At 37.3% G+C, this 23757-nt stretch overlaps 1 protein-coding gene across 1 annotated transcript in view; it reads left to right on the top strand.

Moving 5' to 3' along the window:
* lrrn1 (leucine rich repeat neuronal 1) overlaps positions 1 to 23757 on the top strand; it is a 46276-nt gene that overhangs the window by 11988 nt on the left and 10531 nt on the right. Inside the window, exon 2 of the mRNA XM_056750421.1 lies at positions 22578 to 23283. The gene's annotated coding sequence lies outside the window, so the exon portion shown is untranslated. The remainder of the gene's footprint in view (positions 1 to 22577; positions 23284 to 23757) is intronic.

The following is a 23757-nucleotide window of genomic DNA, read 5'->3' as shown; positions in this document are numbered from 1 at the left end:
TAATGTTTAAATAATGTTTTTAAACATTTCATGCATTGTTTTAATAAATTAAAAGGAAATATGTTGATGCAAGCGTTTTTAAGAAAGTCATGTTCGACATATAATAACCCTTTTATCTATTTTTTGTAACTGTAGGCCTATATTAGATCATCTGTGTTCTGTCTAGTACATGCTGTCTAATAATCTGAAACACTAATAGCCATCATGTCAAACATTTTACAGCTGTTGAGTTTGGCAGCCTGTGTGGTTGATAATATAAGCGAGCATTCAGAATAGCAGAATGACAGCAACACACAACTCATGGAACACTGCAACACTTTAGTTTGTTTGTTGTCAGGTCTGTAGAGGTTTAGCCTGCAGCTCTGCTTAAACTCTCTCTCACACACACGCAGTGACACCACCTGTGTTTCATCTGTCCAGAATTCAGCTCAGCCTCCATGTTTCCCGTCCGCGTGTCATATCCCGTCTGAGCCTCTGTCCGTCTCTGCAGGGACTCCAGACACAAACATATGGTGTTTATTTATTGGCTAGAAAGATGGGGGACAAAAGTTGAGTCTGGGAAATAATTGAATAAGCAGAACATTCTTTTATGGATATTTTTGTATACAAGAAACTGTGTTTCTATGAATCTAAATGCTGGTGGTTTCCAGGTGCCGTCTTCTCTGTTCCATGGCAACAGGTTTTGAAGTCTTAACCCACTAAGCTTCTTATGCATGTATATAGAAGCTCCTTACAATGTATGTCCAAATCTTATTTCTTACCTCACGCTATAAACGACACACAGATAAGCACGTATATCCTCCATTAACAGGAAGTGTGTGTGACTGTGTCAATGAAGTGTACGCATATGTTTATGTGTGCATGCATTGTTTTTGCAGTCTGTGTGATCTAAATATTGAACCTCCGACTGCATTTCTTTTATCCCAGAATCCTCTTCATCTCAGCTGTCAAATAGGGATTATAAAGTTAGTTTAGATTCACACAGCATTCACGAGGTCACTGAAATGCAGCCCATGATGTCTAATTTGTCTTTATATTTTATGCAGGAGTCTCTTGCCGCCTTGTTAATTTTAAGAACAGGTGTCAGTAAGTTTATATAGACGGTTATTATTGAGGTATAACCAAGATCTCATGGTAATGATTAAAACGATCTCATTAATAATAAAACTTAGATTTTTTTTCTGTAACCTCGAAAACTTTGATAGTATACCACTCCATCCTAAATAAATCTCTATTTTTACAATACAGTTCACTTTCTAGGATGTCGTCAGCTTTGTGGTTGTAAATTTACTGATCAAACCATTTATTTAAATTGCTTTATAGGAGATGAAAGCATTTTTTAGAGTATAAAATATTTCGTGTTTTTATTTCTTATACATGCGTTTGTATACTTCTGAGAGATAATCTCTATTGCATATGTTTAAACTGTGAATGTTTAATGAAGTTCTAATTGCATATTCTGTCACTGTGGGTGGTTATGCATGGATCTACATCTTCTACTCATTAAAGCACAAAAACATGTTTATCATTACCATACTTCTGATGAATGTCAGTTCATGTTTTTACATTTCATGATATTAGTTGGATTGAAGTCGTTCTCTTGTTTGAAGCGTTGGAAGCATCATTGATGGCATGTGAAACAGGAAACTGCATTTTAATTTCAAAGCGCTGACACCAGAATCTGACATCTTCAAGGATGGTTGAGGCTTTGCGTTTGACAGAAACCAGGCTGTCATCACGTACCGGCTTCCTTTAGATGCGTCTTACCTTTGTTCTACGAATGTTGCAGAAGGTTGCGTTTTTTTTCTGGAAATACACTGCTCAAAAAAATTTGGGAACGCCTAAATCACACTGTATTAGATCTCAATGCACAAATTATGCAAGCTAGAAGTCTTCAATTATATACTTTGTCACATTATTTCGTTCTCACAACAATATGGAATGGTCAATGAAAGCCAAAATCATAAACTCATTCAGGGCAGGAATTTCAGTAAAATAACTGTGAAAATGAAAATACTTGCTGAATAATTTAATCACAGTAACTCATATTTTTAGCAGTCAGTAATGTTGATGGCCCCACATGAACTCCCAACAATGTCTGGAAATACTCCTGGTGAGATGGCAGATGGTGTCCTGGGGATCTCCTCCCAGACATGGATCAGAGCATAAGTGAGGTCCCGGACAGTCTACGTATACATGAGATCCCAGAGGTTCTCAACTGAATTTAGGTCTTGGGAACGGGAGGGCTAGTCATTGGCATCAATGCCTTCATCAACCAGAAACAGCCTACAGACTCTGGCCATATGAGGCCGGGCATTATCCTGCACCAGGAGGGATCTGCACTGCACCAGCATAAGATCTGACAATAGATCTGAAGATTTCATTGCGTTACTTCATAGCATGTGGAGGTCTGTGAGACCCTCTTAGGATGGTCCTCCCCAGACCACCCTTGCTGTTGCCTATTCAGTGTACCTGTTGTCACTTTCATTTGCACCAAAACAAATAAGAATGGTTCACAATCGCTTGTGCTTCATTACCGGGTTGATTGATATTCCTGAAGGTTAACTGACTTGGTGTTATACTAGAATGATCAAGTGTTCGCTTATTTTTTTTGAGCAATGAAATGGGAATTAGGGAACGTCTTTATCACCATGGCGACTCCATTTAGGTCACCTCCATGAATTTTGGCACTATCCCCGGGCGATCTACCATATTTTTCATAACAAGTTCGATTTTGTGAGTTATAGTATTATTACCCATGCATGCTTTACATGTATACATTATGTTTTATTCATGCATTCAGGAATCTAATAATTCGAGCATTTGGGAATTCAAAGCAACGAGAGAAATGACGAGCGAACATCAGTGATCTATGACACTCTCGGTGCACAATGCCCACTTGCCAACCTCATTATAAGATAATTAGCCGTTACTAATGTGGATCAGCCTCCATTTACACGTAGCAAGATTTACTAGCCGCTCTGCATTATCTCAGTAACACCAAGAAGGATTTTATAGAGAGATGCCAGAGCTCATTCTTTCATTGGTTCTATACAAATGGCTTTGTGATTGTTCATCACCCTTGCAGTCCCAGTTTAGGGCCTATATGTGTGCGATTTGCATTAATTATTGTTTTCAAAGAATTATGGGCATTAATCATGGTAATTTATGTTTGATACTGAGAGATAATGTAAACTCTTGCTCATCATCCCAATTATCATTGTCATAGTAAAATGTTTACAGTGTTAAGCTTGTTTTAAATGGAAAGTTCACCCAAAATGAAAATTCTGTCATGAATTACTCAATCTCAAAATGTTCCCAGCCTGTCTAAATGTCTTTGTTCTGTTAAACACAAAGAAAGATATTTGGAAGAATTTTAACTGAGATTTGATTTCTGGTGCACTATTTACTACCTTTAAAATGGTGGTCCAAGGTGCATGTTATCTTTGTGTTAAAAAATTATATATTAATATTATTTCAACCATGGTAGTCAATGGTGCCCCAGACATCTCCTTTGCTTTCTCTTTGTGTCAATCAAACAAATATTTTTTTTACAGGTTTGGAACAACTAAAGGGGGAATAATTCATGATAGATTTTTCCTTTTAGGGCGAACTATCCCTTTAATTTTCCCTTAAGAAAATTGGAGTTGGTCTTGCTTGTGCAAAACCTGCTCCCGCAAAATTGTAGTGTTACCGTAATTCTGCCACCTTCCGGAATGAGTGTTGCGAGGGGTTGGCACAGTATTGCTTTATGGTCGCTAATTTGTTTGATGTCTTTGTCTGGTGTTGTTTTAGTTTAGTTTAGTGTCTGGTTCCAAGACGTGAATCTGAACTCTCCTTAAATGTAAATTTGTAGTCTCGCTTATCCGAAAACCATTAGTTTGAAAGTACATAACTTCTAAATCTATTATTTTCATATAATGTACTTGTTAGATTGCACAATTGTTATGCAAAGATTTTTTAGTTCGGTTGATAGAACAGTTGACTTGGAGTCCTAAATTTAGATGTTGTCTACCTGAAACCACTACACATAGTCTTAACCTCCTTTGCCCTCAGTGACCATCAATCTAATCTTTAATGTCAATGCAGTAGATGATATTTGCACTGTTGTCTACATATAAAGGGAGACAAAGTACACATGGATGTGCTATTTATGCACAAGCATACATGCATTTATCTCACGAAATGGCACACGCCCACAGAACATGCTGGGCCGGTGACAGTAAGTAGGTGGATGATGAGGGATCATGGCACCAAAAGAAGGGAGGGGAGGTTAGACCGCAGGTACATTCTTCATCACAAGCAGTGCCCTGTCAGCTCTTGTCTGGAGGTCTTTCCTCCCCCTCCACCAGCTCAATACCTCCTGATGCCTTCTTTACACCTTACACATTCTGTATAGACCCCTCTCCATTTTATTTACTTACTTTAATTTACCTCAGTAAATCTTGAAGACCGTTTACAGCTGTGTAGATTAAGAAAGCATCTGTATTCATCAGAAGCCTCCAGTTTGCAGTGATTTGTGAGTCTCTGTTTTGCTCTCCATCAATGAAGTATAGGTATATAATGAGAAAATAGTTATTATTGCTGTAACTCAATGGTGACGTGCTGAAATCGCTCCTTTCTAAAGGAAATCCTTCTGCGCTCATAAAGTCTTGGAATTAAACCATGTGCTCCTGTCACACATCTAATGATCTGATACCAAATCTCATTTACTGTTAATTTAAATGACCTTTCTGCTCAATCAAACATACTTGAAATAGTCATCTCATAAGCAGGGGTGTCCAAACATTAAATGGGTAGATAAGTCTTCGCACTTTTTAAAGTGCATGCACTTCTAAGATAATTCCAACCCAGTGTTGGGTCTTAAAGGGACAAACTCAACTGTTGGGTTAAATTTACTCAGAAAATGTTTATATTTCAACCGAATATAGGTTAAACATATAACACCAGGGTTAAAAATGTGATTTGTCAATATTACACAGCAGACGATTTAAATGCATTGTTTTGAATCAGGTAAAAGCAAATAAGGATCAATATTGATATTATCAATGAACAGATTTTTCTCCTAAATTAAAAAAACACATCTTTTATAACCCAGGGGGGTTAACTAAGCTGTTTTTTATTTCGGGAGTAATCAAAATACATGCATGAGTTTGTTGACATACTGTTAAAGCTAAGAGTGGTAGAAAGTTGATGGCTTCGCTGATATCATGGAAGAAATGAATAAAGATTTCCTATTAACTTGGTTAACTCTTCTGAATCTGGAGACACGCTTTTATTTCTCGGGAGAAAAATGTGAGAAGCAGGAGACTCTATTTGCTCTTAGTTTAACCTCATTTCAGTCTAGAAGAATATCTGCTTTCAATTTAATGTCATTGCTGTCTGAATCTTTCTCTCCTGTTGTTCCCATGAAGCACAGCTATAGTATTTTTAAGCTCGACAACTCACAGTCCTTCACATTCTTCTAGCTCAAGAGGTAGAGCATGGTGCTAGTAACACTATGGTCGTGTGTTCGATTACCGAAGAATGCATGTGATAATATAGTTGTCTAGCTAAAAGAAGCTTCAGTATGCTTTTCTGAATACGACCTCTACCCACACCATCATCAGGGGCCACAAGCAAAGTGGACTTTAAGTCTTAGCCAAAAGTACCTATTAACATCCTTCTTATTCCCCCAAGCCTCCCTTTTTCCAATGCTCACTGAGAACATGTAGGAAGGTTGTAACCATGTCAACGCTATATAGATTGCTTTCTTGAGTTTGGTGTTCTAACAACAATCCATCGAGACCCAAAGGCAGGGCACATGAGTACAGTGTGTTTGTGCAATAAAATGGTTAAAAATAGCTTCTGTAAACAGGAAGATGTAGCCTGGTCCGCTGAGAACATCTTGAACATCATGATGACTATTATTAATAAATATCAAACTAGTGAGGTTTCTTAACATTATATGTACAGAGCACAAATTCATTGCATTTTCCTGTGAAATGAAATCATTTAACACATAAATTACCTTGTGTTTTTTATACCCAATATGATGTTTTTTTAGGTTACGTGACTGTGTCTCTAGTAATCAATGGAAGATTAGTACAGGTTATAATTGTGTAAATAGACAGTGCTGTATTTTTGTAGTAAACTAATAATTTAAATTATTTCGTATTAATTAAATTTGAATAAAAAAGGAGACCTAACACATGTGTCCTTGAAACTACAGATCACGCGTGTATTATATACTGAAGTAAAAGCAAGTGATAGTGTACTAATGTGTCAATCTTGCAAGGTCAGCATTTTTACATTAAAAGGCTGATGAGGGTGAACGATCTTGATTGGGTGAAGTAGGAAGATGCATCCCAGGATCCATCGCAGGATGGTTGAGTCCCAGGAGACACACTTGACGCCTCATGCAGCAGAATGCTGGCCTAATTTAAGTGCTGCTGTTTAAGCTGATCAAACCCAATACACTCAAACCCTTCCAATTTTCCAACTTATTCAATGTATGACCTGTTTTTATTATAAATGTTATTTCATATTTCATATTATAAAAAGTGAAAGTTTAAATATAAATTATAGAACACCATATGACACTTGAGTTTACCTACAGCATCATGTCAACTGCAATAGGAGCAGATCTATAATGTCAACAGTAGCAGCTCGCTTGTAATTTGTGGGGTAGAAAGCACTTACTGTCTTCTGGAGTGGATGTGTTTAAATATTAAAACCAGGCCTGGCGAACGTTCTTCCATTCTCTTGAAGGCGTGGCGAAAGTGGCAATGTGCCAGTTGAAATATGACTGAGAGTAATGATGGATATTACTCTGGCATCTATATTGTGCGGGTTAGTGATGAGACAGAAACATGTGCTGTTACTTGAGAAGGCGGCGGCTCGTTTTGAGGGTGACCTCTGGAAAGGTTGTCCCAGTCGTGCCTCTTAAAACTTTTTGATGGAAAGTGGCTTTGATGGCAAAGAACCGACTCTTATCTTTAGTCGAGTCTCGGATATATGGCACATTTAAACAAACCCCAGTGGAATTGTGTTGTCGGGGTCTTTCATTTCGTATTTGAAGTAGAGTGGAGAAGCTTGAATTGCACATCTAATGGAGATTATGAACCTTTTTCTTGGTTATTTGATTTGAGATCCATGAGTTTTAATAATAATTTAAACCGATAGTTAAATGGCTCATAGTGATCACTTTACATCTCACCAGGACCGTCTTCAATTTTTGCTGATAGCTTAGACTGACAAATAACAGAGAGAGACCTGTTTTGACCCCGCTTCACAACACATCACTAACGCTCTGTCAGATGCTGGTAATGACGCACTGTAAAGTGTCATGATAGGACTGACTACAGAGCTGTATAAATTATTGAGAATATGTTGACTTTTGAATAAGAGTATTGTTTTACGTGACTAATTTACAAATCGCTTACACCGTGTCCACACCAGACTTGAGCACCTCGTGAATCCAATGTGGACAAAATGTAAATTCTAATGGGTTGCATTGTCTTTTGTCGTGTCTTGTCGTGTCATGTTAGGCATTAAATTGTTAATATAATTTAATATAACACTAAAGGCTTGATCACACTAAGGATAGTAACTATAAGATAAATTAAATAAAATTTAAATGTAAGAAAATTTAACTATAATAAGGAAAATACGGAGATAATTATTGTTGGATCACATTTTTTCTGCTGATGAATAATAAAACAGTGACCCAATCAAGAGCCATTTGAATTTAAAGGGGTCTTGCTTTTTTTTTGAATGTATGATTACATTTTTTAACAAACGTGAATGTATACAAGATTAAGATATTGAGAGGGCTCTTGGATTCAAGGTGTAAAACAGCACTAGACCAGTTTAGAAGAAACAACGTAATTGTCTCCTGTGGATACTGACATTGTTAATGTTACAGTTATTGTTCTTTGTGCGAATGGGCTTTAACTCAAGCTGACCTAATCAGATTTTTTGATGAGTTTGGAAATCATGCATTGCAAATTAAATTATTAAAAATATACTGTCTAAAAACATAAACTGTAGAAAACGCATTGGTGTTAGATTGTTGGAAGTGTCTGGTAGGGCAGTATACATGAGTGTTTTTTTTTTTTGCATGTACCTTGTTTTGTTTAAGGTTTGCTTTTGGTAAAAGTAATAATTCACCAATTATGAATAAGCCTCATGCTTTGTGACATCTGAGCAAAAGAAATCTTGAGCAATAGAATTGGTAACACTTGCCGTGGTGAGTACCAAAAATAAAATCCTGTAAGTATTCTTCACAGACATTTTTTATTCCATTACTATAAATACCTGCTAATTTGTTTTCCACAGCAAGAACATGTGAAGATGCTCAATTTTTTTTGGAAAATAACTCCAATTGCATGAATTTCTCACTTTGACTGCCTTACACCCTTTTACAGCACAGCTGGAAACGTATCTCCTGTAGCGTAACAGCATTCATGTATTAACATGATAAAGCCCCAGGAGACAGAATCCCATCAATTCTGACAGTTTTTGCTCCACTGCCCTAGTAATCACAACATTTACCTGATGTGCAATATTCAGGATTCCCAAAGTGAAAGTCTTACAAGCACAAATCTGTTTTATTTGTAGTCTGTATATAAGCTTGCCATCACATCACATTGAAATTGTGCTGTCTGAATCTCCATTAAGTCGCATCAGTGATTCAGGAATGGCATTTGTATATTATTTCTCATTTAATACTTACAAAATGGATGTTCTCTTGCACATATACACTTACCTAAAGGATTATTAGGAACACCATACTAATACTGTGTTTGACCCCCTTTCGCCTTCAGAACTGCCTTAATTCTACGTGGCATTGATTCAACAAGGTGCTGATAGCATTCTTTAGAAATGTTTGCCCATATTGATAGGATAGCATCTTGCAGTTGATGGAGAGTTGTGGGATGCACGAAGCTCCCGTTCCACCACATCTTAAAGATGCTCTATTGGGTTGAGATCTGGTGACTGTGGGGGCCATTTTAGTACAGTGAACTCATTGTCATGTTCAAGAAACCAATTTGAAATGATTTGAGCTTTGTGACATGGTGCATTATCCTGCTGGAAGTAGCCATCAGAGGATGAGTACATGGTGGTCATAAAGGGATGGACATGGTCAGAAGCAATGCTCAGGTAGGCCGTGGCATTTAAACGATGCCCAGTTGGCATTAAGGGGCCTAAAGTGTGCCAAGAAAACATCCCTAACACCATTACACCACCACCATAATTGCATTAATTAGAAATTGAACAGGTGTTCCTAATAATCCTTTAGGTGAGTGTATAGCCCTAAATTGAATTTCTGCAAAAATAAATGGAACCGTAGAATAGCTCCGTTAGTTATTTAACCAGCTGAGTCAAGCTCCTGGTAGAATTCATGTTTTGCATTGGTCATAATTTTATGTCGAGCGAGAGCCACACCTGTTTAGCATAAGAGAGTTTGATCTGTGTCCCAAATCAAATTAATTATTCTTTAAAGGTGAAATCTGTAACTTTGAGATCGCAATATTGCGATCAAAGTTCTGATTGCAACTTTATTACTACATTGATTTTAATAGACGTTTTAGAAGGCTATATTAATGGTTGACCAGATTATATTACTTATAATGAACATTTATGTCGAAAAATTTGTATCCACAACTGTTCCCTGTGAAGAAAAGTGCTGAAGCTTATTTTGGCTTTTGCTTCAACATCTATTTCTCACTTGTTGGCAAGAACCAATGTCATGTCTCCTGTGCCACCAAGCAGGTACATCCACTTTATTTGTGACACCATGCTCTCTGTTTCTCATTCACAAGCACCCACTGGCGGGCACTCTGCAATGCAGAAACTGTGAAAATGACATTTATGGCGCAAGAGGAAGAGACATACTTTTACAATGACAGTTCATTAGCATGACGCCTCCCACAAGGGGACCTCGTAGACAATGTGACTAATGTGTTTCCAGTAGCACTCATAGGGAATGCAAACTTGAAGTTGACACTGCAGCATCCCTGAAACCACAGTGTTTACTAATACATTTTATGGCACTCCTGTGACACTGTAGACGGTTTTCTCCAGGGTTTAGTGATGGACTTTTTTAGGCAGATCTAGGCCGGACAAGACAGGAGTAGTTGGTGGAATCTGTATTTCAATCCCTACTTTTCTCTTGTTTGTGGTCCATGTATCCTTTTCTGCTTGTGTCATCGATGTTACTCAGGGTCCATTTTATATGGTCAGTGATTTATGACTTTTATTATATACACATGATGCAATTTTGCATAGGCTTGTATTGGTTTAGGGCTTTGCATTCATCCCCATTGGAAGGAACATCAAGAGTCATCATCCCCCTACTTCTGTAATCAAAGAGGTTAAATGTCTCATTGCAAAGGATATTTTACTGCAGGTTTGGGGAGTAATCTTCTCCGTCAGCCTTACAAAACTCATGAGTGCTAAACCAAGGGGTTTATTTGAATTAATTTTTGATTTACAGCGGCCAGCAGCGTTGTATTATACATTTGCAACAAATTGCTCAGTCCAAACACGACGGTGGCCACCATAGTACAAAAAGATGTTGTTCTCATGTTGATGCAGGGAGAGCGATTAGAAAGAGTGATGTCTTGTTTATTACATAAAATAAAAGGTCGGTGGATTTTAAGTGTAAAAAGGACAAAAGTCAGGCAGGAGCTGTGACCTGTGCTAATATTATAAAGACTTTCCACGCGTTAGGACCCGTGGTACTAAGGTTTTAAGCAGTGATACTCATAGATATCTATGGAGTTACTTTCTAGCATAGAGTTGTTGGAGAGAAAGATCGTCTTAAAATCACCCCGGAGGAGTTTTGATTCGGATAAGTATGTGAGTCACATTGGTTTTTCTGATGTAAGAACCTAGATATGTTGTTGTTTTTTGTTCTATTATCAGCTGTGTGATGGAGCAGTTTTGAGCATCATTGATTATCTGGAACCGCTTCAATATTGTTCTCGTCCAGATACTAAAGTGAGAGAGTGAGAGTGTGTTGGCGTTAAAACTGTAGAGAGAGAGCATTTTACTCTCTTACTCAATGATGAATTAACTTTCATTTAATCTCCGGGTCACATGTGTTCTGAACCGATCAAGGATCATCCACGATCCGTTTCACCAAATTATCGCAGGGGAGAGGGAGTGGAAATGCGCGTTATAGAGCTGTTTGTCTGTTTAGGGAAGCTTTACAAAATATGGCACCGAATTCGATGTATGTAGGCCCGCTCTGTAGGTAGATACAAACAGCTTATTCTAATGTATCAGAAACATAACTGTTCTTTATACAGCTCCTTATACACCTCTGAAAAAATAGTTTTGTATAATTTGTCAATAGATCCTTCCAAAAACCCTGTATTGTTCCTTTAACTGTGATAATACAAAACAACCAAAGCACTTTTTCCTTCATTAAACTGTTATATTCTGTAGCGTTAACTGAAGAATTAAAAGTTCACCTCAAAATCAAAATTGTGTTATTTTTTTACTCGCCCACATGACGTTCGACATGTTTTAAGACCTCCCGGCGTCTTCTGAAAATACAAATAAATATATTATAGGTGACATCCGAGAGATTTCTAGGCCTTATAGGTTATAATTGTTTTCAAGGACCAGAAAAAGTACTCCTAGTGGCTCAATATAATTTTTTTGAAGTGTAGAGAATTCTTTGTGCGTAAAACAAACCAAAATAAAAAATTTAATCGATATATTCTCCTCTGTCTTGTCAATCTATGGCGTGTGTTCACAAGAGCACTTCGACGCATACACATTCGGTGGGGGCAGACGCCGGTGTTCTGACTGACCACCCGAAATTGCAACTCTTTGTTTACAAGCACGCTGTGTAAAAGCTGATCTTTGCAAAATGTCTGATGATTTCGATATTGAGGAAGACTTGCACCCAACCGAACGCGCACTATAGACTGACAAGACAGAAGAGAATATATAGATTAAAGTCGTTATTTATGTTTGTTTTCACACATAAACCATTCTTGTCACTTCAAAAAATTGTATTGAGCCACTATGAGCAGATGGACCAATTATAGATGTCTTAAGTACTTTTCTAGACCTTATAAACAACAACTATAACATGATGTCAACGAGGAGGCTTGGAAATCTCTCGGATATCAACTAAAATATCTTTATTTGTGTTCCGAAGATACGTTGAATGTGATAAAAAAAATAGCACAATTTTTTTTAGGTGAACTGTTCCTGTAAATGCACGAAGTGGCTTTGGGTACAAGCATCAGCCAAATTCATAAATATAACTATTTTCTTAGAATAAAAATAAGTGTTAATGGGGCTTGTTTGGAAAATGGGATGCGTTGTCACAATATACCGGTTTTGCCAATAACCGTGACATAGAAAAACACTAGGATTGATAATGATTTTATATAAAGTATCTGATAATATCGTAATCAATCCTTTCGTTTTTACAATTTGTTTAAACTTTTGCCTTAAGAGGCACAATGGTTACAAACTCTCCACCTCACTACATTCATATTTTCAATTACATTTTCAATTCATTGGCCAAAAAGGAGAAAGCTAAAATTTGACCGAAAGTATTGTTAGTATTGTTAAAGTATTGTAAATATGTTTAAGCCCCCCCCAAAATATATATTGTTATAATACTGTCACCACGGAGGCTTTTGGTCACGATAACCGTGTAGTGAAAATCTGACATTGTGACAGCCCTATCAATTTATTTAAATGTTTCAAATCATACATTGTGGGACCGCTGTTGCCAGTCCGCTCTCACCAACCCATCGTCCCAAGTTTGCGACCAAAAACCTTGAGCTGAACCAAGATTACCATTGAGATTGGCCTGGTGTCAAACCATTGTCTGCTTTGCCTTCCTTCATTCATCAACTTAGGAAACCCCCATTAGAGGGCAGATGTTCTATTCTCAAAGCAGTTGCTTGAAAACATAAGTATAGGAATGCTGGTCTGAGGCATGGGGGTGGCATGAACGTCTCCCATCATTCCCAGCCTCTACTATAATGAGCTTGCTCTGGGGTTCCGCAGCGGTCGTGAGCGACTCTATTGAACCCTGACAGAGTGCAGGGCAAGAGCCTGGCGTCAGGGTCAAGGTAACAGCGATCAGATTGATGAATATGGATGACATTGCCCCATCTGCTCTCACTGCAGTGTGTAAACAAACACAGGCGTGTGAATCGGAGGCAGGCGACGCGTTCCCACAAAATGACTCTTGTGTAGTAAGCCATGGCAAGGAGATGCAACTTTCCCAGCTTTATGTGGACCAGCAGATGTGCGTTTGGTAGCCTCGCTTTGTGTCGGAGATGCTGTGAACTGTTTTTGTAATGGTTAAGTGTATGAGGCTTGAAGTCTGTTATGTAGCCATAAATAAAGCTAAAGTACCTGTAAGATTTATGCTTACATTGTTATAAATGCATTCTTCTCGGGGGAGAATTCTGCGAATTTAATTTACACATCTGATACGTCTACGGTTTTGTCCTCTTTCATGTGTTACACCGACAAATGTCTCCAAGGGGACTGGCAGCAGACGGCAAATGTCACATTTGTATAAAGCTAGGTTACAGTACAGCCCTGCGTGCGGATTCTGCCAAAACATAGCATTTTATAAACGAATCAAAGCAATTTGCCCGATAATCACATAACGAATAAATTAAATTACATAGAATTAACAGCGAAGGTCTCCTAGGTCTTGATTCATTGAATGCCTGAGAGCCAAAAAACAGCCGTTCAAGTCATATTGAATTTATTTACAGAGACAGAGATTGCAGATGGCATCTAATCAAGATTTCACAGGAGGCAAAGTGGATTAGAAACTGTTAAATTTTTTTGAGAAGAATCCACTTGCTACACCGTTGTGTGGTGACCATCATAAGTGTCTTAAGCTGTTTGCAGTGGGGGTTTTACCATTGGCTGGTAGTTTGGTGTAGTGTTTGTAAGCCCCATGTGGTCCAACTTTAAGCCCCTTCTGTCTGAAATGCCAATCAGCTGTGCAGAGTGAATACGTTCTGAATTCACACACGCTGAATGGCGGTCTAGCGAGTTTAAAGAGAACTATTGTTCCCTGATTCTTTCTGCCTCCAACTAGCAGGTGTAATCCATGTTATATGCATATAGTCATGTTAGAATAATTTTAAAATAAGGAGCCTGCAAACTACAGCATTGTCCATATGTCCATAAAATAATCAGAGTTTGTGTATAAGCTGATTTTGCTTGATACCAATATAAACAGCTTGAGTCACATTCTCCATCATTTTCATAGGATAGTATATTTTTCTTATGCGGACCACCCTTATTGTTCTGTACATTTGCTTTGTTGTTATAATGATGTAAAGTGATATTTTATCATTAGTGTCTAACAATTATAATAAAACTGTTATGATGTCAGATGTGTGTTAAAAACACTCTCTGTCCAACTTGTAAAGCAACTAGAGAGCAGAGACAGCAATGCCATCTGTTACTCACATGCTAATACCCCCAAATCCCTCTTGAATCATCTGGTTAGCTCTTTGTCTGTATGTTGTGAAGAGTGGCTTCGCTTTGTGAATTACTTCACACTGGAAATAATAATTGAGCACATACTTTTCAAATACTTTATTATGAACCCTCTGCAGTAAATAAATAAATGCATTATACAATCTGGCAACCCACGTTTTACAGAGCTTTCTTTTTATTAGCACTTTTCTTCTGTAACTAGACCAAATTTTACTGATAAATTCTTGATTACTGTTCCTCTGTATTGATAAAAGTCCACAAATGCTTTGTGATGGGGATGTCCTATCTTTATCTATATCTGCTGACATTGTTCCCAGATTCATGCCTAAAAAACAATAGGAATAGTGAGAGGAAACATCCGCTTTTGCAGAAAAATGAAGGAGTCAAGATTATCTGGTTCAATAATAATTAAATTCTATATTGTGTAAAGCGTACGGGAGAAAGTCACTATTCAGCATTCACATTCACTCAACATTTATTCACATGGCTGGTGCTTTGTATCCAAAGCGATATATATATTTATATATATATATATATATATATTTATATATATATATATATATATATATTGCATTCAAGCTATACATTTTTTGAATACTTGCATAGCCTTGGGCTCAAACGCTTTACCTAAGTGTTAGGTGCTATACTAGTTGAGTCATGTCATGATATTCAGCTTCTTTTGTAAGGTTAAGGTGAGCTTTAGATGAACCACAAAGACACATAGTAAACATTGAGTGCATAAAGGTGTATTGTAAAAAAAATCAAAATGGTCTGGTGTAGTTCTAGGACAATAAAAAGTATAATACACAATGAGAGTTGCCTAAAAAAGTATACAGTATATACTCCGTGTGGCAGGAGAGCTGATCCTGGTTCTTCTCTGCAGATGTTTATTGTCATATTTTCCCTAATCTAGGACAGGTGGGATATGTTCATTAGAAGGATTTTGTTGTTGATTTAATTAATTCATAAGAGAATAACAGGAAACACAGTGTATTTTCTGCAAACGCTGGTGATAATATTAGCAGTCCACTTACTGATTATCTTCTAGTGTTTATGCAATAGTTATTTTGCTGTTCTTTTTGCTTCTATCCATTTTCCAATAGTGCTTGAATCATTACCTTATTCAGAAAAAGAAAATATATAGTATGATTTTAAAGGGATTGTTCACCCAAAAATAGAAAAATCTGTCATTTAAGTTGTTCCAAACCTTTGACTAGCATATTAGGAACAATCTAGCACCATTCAATACCATTGTAGGAAAAAGTTACAAGCCTTCTTCCAGATATCTTTCTTTGTGTTCAGCAGACCAAATAAATGTAAACAGATTTGGAACAACTTGAGGGTGAGTAAATGATGACAGAATATTCAGTTTTAAGTGAACTACACCTTTAAGGTCATTCTTGTTTAATAGCTTTTTTGAATAGCTGCGTTTTACTTTGGTTTCCAAATGAAGAAAGTCGCTAGTTATAAAATGAAATGTTTGTCTCTGTCCATATATAACATCTCAGTATGTTAAATTATACAGATTAAAACTGATTTACCTTAAGTTTTGTGTTTGATAGGTGGAAAATCGATTAGTAGAAAGTAAATCACTGTCTGATTTGAAGCCTAATGTCTTTAATATGTGGTCAAAGGATGTTGTATTTAATGGATCACCTATTAACTTTTTTTGTCCATAGTATCATAAAAACACCCACAAGTTTATCCTCCAACCCCAGTTCTTTAGAGAATGATTTTGAGAGTGTTCTACTATACTATCCATGGTGCTGAATTCTGAAGTATAACATGACTTGCACCAAGAATAAACGAGTTGGGTTAATGCTTGCACATACTGCAACACTGTGCATGTAAAACATATCTGCAGTAAAATAAATGCCTTGTAAAAAAAAATTACCCACTCAACTATCCAAAGATACCAGAAGAACACTGTAAAATATCCATAGCAAGGGCTTATCTTATTCAATGTTTTAAAAAACATATTTAAAACCACTGAATCATAATGAACCAATGGAAGGGTTTCTAAGGGTTGAGTCAGGCAGAACTGGAGATAAATGCACATTCATGTGGATATATTTGGTATCTAGGCAGAGATGCTTAATATTTAAACCGCATTTTCACTAAATGTGATGTGGAGAGGAGATTCCAGAAGAGGACATCTTTTGACATTAGAAAATGAAATATTGCACAGTTCTTAAAATTTTTAACAATGTTGTCTTGAGGTTCTGATTGAACCCTCTGGTGCATATATTATTAAAACAGAAAGGAACAGTTTCTTTTAATCATCATTCAGAAATATTAATTTTCTCCTAAATTAATAGAACATAAATGTCCCTGAGAGATATTTGGTGCATCGCCACTTTCGTCAGCGATGTTCAGTATACGGTATGTTGTCAGAACGAATGTTACATAAAAATCACAGACAGGTTACAAATGAGATTTTGCAATGAAAGTAAATAACATTTCAAAGATGCCTTATTGATTCCATGCCTCAGAGAGTTATAATAATCTGGAAGTGTCTCTCCAATACTTAAGCTTTATGCATCCATTTAAGGTCTCATGAACTGTGCTTGTTTATTGTTTTATACTGTTATATAAGGTCTACATTCAAAAACATCAAATCAATAAGTAATAGGCTATTTTCTAAAGGGGTTCTGAGGCCGGCTCTGCAAACGCTCGGTTTTAATGGGCCTGTTGAAGACTTTTTAAGTAAACGCCCACTGCTTTGATTGGATAGCATTTTGAGTAGTTGGAGCCTGCCGTGAATATGGTTAGGGAATCAACCTTTCCTGTAGCTCAGTGGTAAGAGCACTGCGTTAACAAGGCAAGGTTGTGGGTTCGATCCCAGTGGATTGCACATACCTAAGTATAAATGTAGAGGATAATGCATTGTAAGTTGCTTTGGATAAAAGCGTCTGCCAAATTCATAAATGTAAATGTAACGTTAGCTATACATTAGCACCATTCAGAGTTTTCGCACGGCATCAGTATTCTCTGGAGACCTCCTGTGATTTATAAATGACCTACCACATCAGTATTTCATGTGACGCAATCACACGGCATGATTATACTCAAATTTACTGACTTATTTCCCGGATATGATGGCAAGGCTTTGCGTATAGTTTGTATAGTCTATAGTTGTATTGTGTTTAATGATATATGACCGTACCTGTACCTCACATTGTGACAGCCCTATCAATTTATTTAAATGTTTCAAATCATACGTTGTGGGACCGCTGTTGCCAGTCCGCTTTCACCTGCTATTGAGACCCGTGATCGTGAACTGTAAATTTTACGTGAGTTTCCATGATAAATTAACAAACAGGAGACTCCCGGTAACTTATGGATATCATACAGTACCCGAAATAATACCAAAACACTTCAAAACTTATATTGTCATTGGCCCACCACATCACAGAGATGGCAATTCGCACAGGCTTTAGATCACAGACAACCGCTTCAAGTATTACAAATGACTTATAGTCCCCATGTAATACTAATCTTGTCCGATAGTGCTGAGGGCACATCAAGCGATCTCTAACCAGGCATAGTGATGCATAGGACAAAAATTTTTTACTCACATAAGATTGCTGCACCATTCCTATCGCATCCAATATTCACAGCACTGCTTTAAATTTTTTGTCATTCTACAAATTTAGTGTCGATCTCTGCCTTGTTCACGAAGGAGTCCTTGGAGAAATGAAACGAAAAAACGCTTCATGTTCTTCCCACATGAGCTGGAACGTCTTTAAGATTAAGCTTTAACCCTGCATTACTAATGTACTGTATTCTTTCACAACCAGAGGTGGCACAATATTTAGCTATCTTTAACGGCATGTTTGTTTATTGCTTGCTCGCTCTATCTGGTTCCGTGCCACTTCAGAATTGTCATGCGCGAACCAGTGGGCGGGGTTAGAGAAGTAGTCGTAGATATTCTTTTTTTTTATATTTGGGGGGGTGTTCAACCTATCAATGTCGTCATAGATGGGTGCATTCCAGAACATGGCGTTCACTGGGCCTGTTGTCAATGACAGATGTAATCTCAGCAACAAGGGCGTTTTCTCATGTAACACTTACATGATGTTCGCGTGAATACGATTCCCTCTTACATAACAAAAGCTTGGGTTAAAATTGTGATTTTAATTCATCACTCCTTTAAAACAAGCTAGCTACAAACATCTAGATTTGTATACCTTTAAATTCAAGTGCAATAAGTTGTCTAATACCTTAACCATAGTTTCATTTAAACAATTTACTTTTTCAAACTTCCATTAGCACAGCCTGTCCTTGGTCAGATCATCCAATTGCTGATTATTCTACTGAATCAAGCCGAAACATTTTACTTTGTCCTTATTGCTTGTGTTAATCAGACCTCAAGTGTTTTGTTTTTTCAGTTTTCATGAGTGGAAGAACAATAGCTGGTAAGTGTGTGGATGCAATTTGTGATTTGTGGCTCTGCAATGCAGCAGTTGTACTAATTCATTGTGCACTTATGATAATGGACCTCAATGGTTCTTCTTGATCAGGATGAAGAAAGTTTGAAACGACGTTCCTCAGTGCACGTATTATTCGGTTTCAAATAAGGGAACTTTGCAGTCTAGAGGGAGAGAGAAAGAGAGTGAACATGCGAACATGCTTTGCTACAGGGGATTAGATTCCCCATCAGGGAAAGATCTCTCTTAGCCAGTATCAAGCCATCCAATCTGCCTGGCAACCGTTGCCGTGCATGCTTTAGGTCTCTGGGCTGTATGTGAGAGAATGTCTTGCTATGAAAGGATCTTTCTCACCCCACCCATTCGTTCCTTCCTATCTATTCTCTGTGGAAGGGGTCATAACCCTGACCCCAAACATTGTGACCCCATGACAAGAGATTTTGCTCTTTCTCTTCTTTGTTTTTGAGGAGGAGGGTCACCTATGGTGGCACAGTCATCCATCTCTAAGAGATTAATGAGAAACAAACTGCAAAATACTGAAAACTTGAGATACGCTGAATGCTGGTCTTTAAGAAAAGTGTGATTTTAATTTCCCTACATAATTGTTGTTGATTATGAGCAATTAAACAGGAACTAACCCATTAGGATTGCATTGTTTTGGCAGCAGCTAACTTAAGATGTTTTGACATTACAAAGCTTCTGATTATATAAAAATTATGTATATTTGACTCGGGACACTTGGAACCTTACCGGCTTTGAAAAGCATTAACTTATTTAAAGAAAACAATTTAAGAAGTTTACATCTTCTTTGATCAACCCCTGCTCTGACTTAAATGAATACACAAGAACGAAGAAAAAAGGCATTGACTAAGTTAAAAGTGGTAAAGATGTTTAGCTTCAACACAGTCTCCTTGGAATGCGAGACAATGTCACAAACTGTAATCCATTAATTTGTGTTCATGAATTTCCCCCTTTTTTCATGTCAGACTTTCAATTTAACGTATTTTAATATGCGGTGTCTTTCATATGTATAAATATTTGTGACCCTGGGGAATAAAACCAATCTTAAGTAGCATGTGAAACATTTTTAGTAATCGCCAAAAATACAGGGTGTTGGTAAAAATGACCGATTTTCATTTATGCCAAAAATCTTTAGGATATTAAATTAAGATCATGCTCCATGAAGATATTTTATAAATTTCCTACCGTAAATGTATAAAAACGTTATTTTTGTGAGTGTATGGCCTGCTCTGATTAACAACTTCAAAGGCGATTTTCTCAATATTTTGCTTTTTTTGCGCCCTCAGATTCCAGCTTTTTAAACCGTTGTTGTCCTGCCAGATATTGTCACATCCTAACAAACTATATATTAATAGAAAGCTTATTTCTTCAGCTTTCAGATGATATAAAATTTCACTTTAAAAAAATTGACCCATAAGACTGGTTTTGTCGTCTAGGCTCACATATTGAAACGCAATCTGCTTAGAATTCAAACCTATTTTACAAGGTGGCGGCTGTGATTTTAGGGTTTTGGGTATGGAAGGTGTTGGTGAGCCATCTCCTAAAATATGTATGACTTCTTCTCATATTAGGTTATAAATATATAAATGTACATACTACACACTGTACACACACTTTGTACTGTGAAAGTCATGCTGAGTGACACGAAAAAAAAGTTGTGCTGAGTGACACTATAAAAGGGTGTAATTCGTGTCCATGAACACGAATCAATAGATTGCAATTTTTTGCAAACTGCCTTGAGACTGTGTTGACAGCCTGCTGAACTTGGCCATATGCTCCTGTCTTACCTGTACAGAACATCAAGGCTCAAATCCGCATTAATATTCTGCCTTACCGACAGATTGACCTCTGCTGCTACCTGATGTCCACTGGTCTCATTTGACTCAATGGCTCTGTGAACTCTATCGAAGTAAATACTGTACATGCCCCGCTGCAGCAGATAGCGAAGCTAACCCTGCAGGCTGTTGCCACTATCTACCGTTTAACTTCTGTTAACCTATGTGTCATGAATGAAACGTCACGACATTCTACCAACAGTGCAGGTTCATGCTTGTACTCTGGAGGTATTCATTAGTAAGTATCCATACAAAATCTTTTCAAACTTCACAAAAAACAAATGCGAATTAGTTGCATTTCCATCAAGTTGTTGAAGCAGATAACGGTGGTAAATAAAACAGTTAATAAAACAAGGCAAGCACAGAAAATGGAAGGGAAAGACATTAGTAATTAAACATAGGTTTAATGTTTGCCATGTCAGAATTTTTTCCGCAAATGAGAGCCCAAAGTATATTCCGGCCTCCCGCATCCGCGCCCACGGGCTGCCTGCATGAGGTAATTTTCGTCATCCGGAGGGTCCGCGGTCGTCGGAACAGTGTGATAGAAACACCATCTAATGATTTTTTCTAAAGGAATTCCATATTTTATATTTGGTACATTTTCTTTTAAAGGAATAGCTTCTTCAAAATAAAAATTCTGTCATCATTTTCTCACCCTATTGTCATTTGTATGATTTTCATTCTTCTTCAAAATATGAAAGATGTTGGTAATCGAAAGCCGTTTGTCACTATTGACTTCTGTTGTATGGACACAAAACCAATAGTCAATGGGGACCAATGATTTTCTGTTAACAACAGTTTAAAAATATCTTCATTTGTGTTCTGCAAAGGAAAAAAGGTCATACAGGTTTAAAATAAGAAATAATTTAAAAAATGACAGAATTTTAATTTTGAAGGTGAACTAACGCTTTAAGTTGTAGCCATTTCATATCATCTTTAAAAAGCAACCTACTGTTTGAAGGGTAAGGTATTCCTGTGTGGGCTGACTGAACATGTCTGTGTTACGCATTATTTAGGATGCTAAGGGTTTCCTCTTCAGTAGACATAGCTGACAAAAAACAAATGGTTTTGTTTATTTCCTACCTTAATGAAATAAATCAATAACTTCAATCAATATGTTTCACCAGAACATGTTTTGCCATGGAAGCAAGACCTGATCGTATGTACTTCTAATACATTTAAGATTTTCTTTACACTTAATATATCTTATATTTTGAATATGTAAAAATGGTCAACACATCACAAATTAAAACTTGAGATTGATTCCTGCTTTTAGTTTTTAAATGATTGCAATGATGCAATTGAAAATGTATGAATTTACTTTGCAATTAAGTACATTACATAATTGTATATTACTCAATTTTTGTGTTATCCCTGAGATAATACATTTTCCTAAACAAAGTTGAGGAATCTGATTCGTTTTTTAAATAAATATCACATCATCCTTTTAAAAGTAAAATAAATTGCTGTAATTTCAAACATTCCGACTTAATGTGTAAAGTTTTCCCTTATCAGGTTTGTGCCTCATCTGAGCAGACTAATTAATAGGCGAATAAATTAGCTCTGAAATATGTTTTCATCCTTCACATATCTCATGAGATTTTTGAGTATTATTTATTTATTTTGGGCAGATTATTTAGAGCAGAAAGTTCTCATCAAACCACCACGTTCAGTTGTCTCCTATACCACAAGAACACTTCAATTTAATTGTTGCAATTTTACTGCATTTTCTTTCTTTAAGCTACTCAGTGATGTTTTTTAAAAACAATAGTTTTATCTCAAATGTTAATTTCTTCCCCAGAACAACTCGCGAGGATCGATGGATTGCGAAGAAAAACTTCCTTGCAAGTGAAGATCCCAAACAAAGGGACAATGTCTCATTGTAAACCTTTGGTGACAGGGACACCATGCCGAGTCCTCCATCATAACGTCAAGAAGGAGGAGGAGGTGGAAGACGTTCTCACAAGAGAATAGCACCTCCTTAGCATTTCGGCTTCCACGCCCCGCGTTATCCCCACCGTGCACCCCCAGCGCACGCCTTTGTTCGCATCACAACAATCCCTGAACAGATGGTGCTCTGCTTGGGAATCGAGTGACAACCACCGGCTAGCAACCAATCACCTGCTCGGGAATCAGCTGACTCGCCTGGACAGCGCCAGGTGCTGTCATCATATTTTCCTTGGCGAAGCAGCACGGGTTCAACAACACGGAGACGCGGCGGATAGTAGTCAGTCAGCGCGTTCCCGTTGCAAGGATACCTGCAAACCTGGCCATGCGCTCGGCGAAGGTTGCACATGAACGTTCGCGGAGTGGATGTAACGGAGAGATGCACTTGTAATCATCAAACAATGCATTTTGCGGAACTTAAAAACGACGAGATGGATTTTTTTTCCTGAATGTATCTTCTGTTCACAAGGGCATAGATACAGTATCTGGCATCTGAAACAGTCAACGCCAAAGCAGGACTTCAATGCCATTGGGAACGTGTAGGCTTTTAAGCCAAAGAGGTTTGTTGAGATTTATTTAAAGATGATTGCATACGGTTATTTCCTTCACGCACGGCCATATCTGCATGCACAACCAAAATAATTTCAGGTTGAGCTAGCGCACCATTTCATACGTAGCGCAATATTTTTTTTAATCTGTATTTTCACTTACAAACCTTTGGGAGCTCTTAAAAGATTCTGCATTACATAAAATAAAAAGTAATTCGAAATCCCTTTATGTAAGATTTTCCGATATTGATTTTGGGATATTTGGGGAAAGCTGCTTACAGACATATAGACTGGCTACGTGATCACCATTTACTGCATTTCATCGCAAGGACGCTTCGGCTGTTGCGCTCGAGTTGTTCAAGGGCAAAACGTGCGTGATTTTTCATAATTTACGGTTTGTTTATAAAAAGAGCCAGAGTCGAACGGTAGCAAATGCTAATCCCATGCACAACCCTGTAAACGTGAATGTGTAGCATATGGAATTTG

Source organism: Triplophysa dalaica, chromosome 6 (assembly GCF_015846415.1).
Source record: "Triplophysa dalaica isolate WHDGS20190420 chromosome 6, ASM1584641v1, whole genome shotgun sequence".
NCBI classification, from domain to species: Eukaryota; Metazoa; Chordata; class Actinopteri; order Cypriniformes; family Nemacheilidae; genus Triplophysa; species Triplophysa dalaica.
The sequence above is the reverse complement of the archived record's forward strand: the minus strand, read 5'-3'. Positions and strand labels throughout refer to the sequence as shown.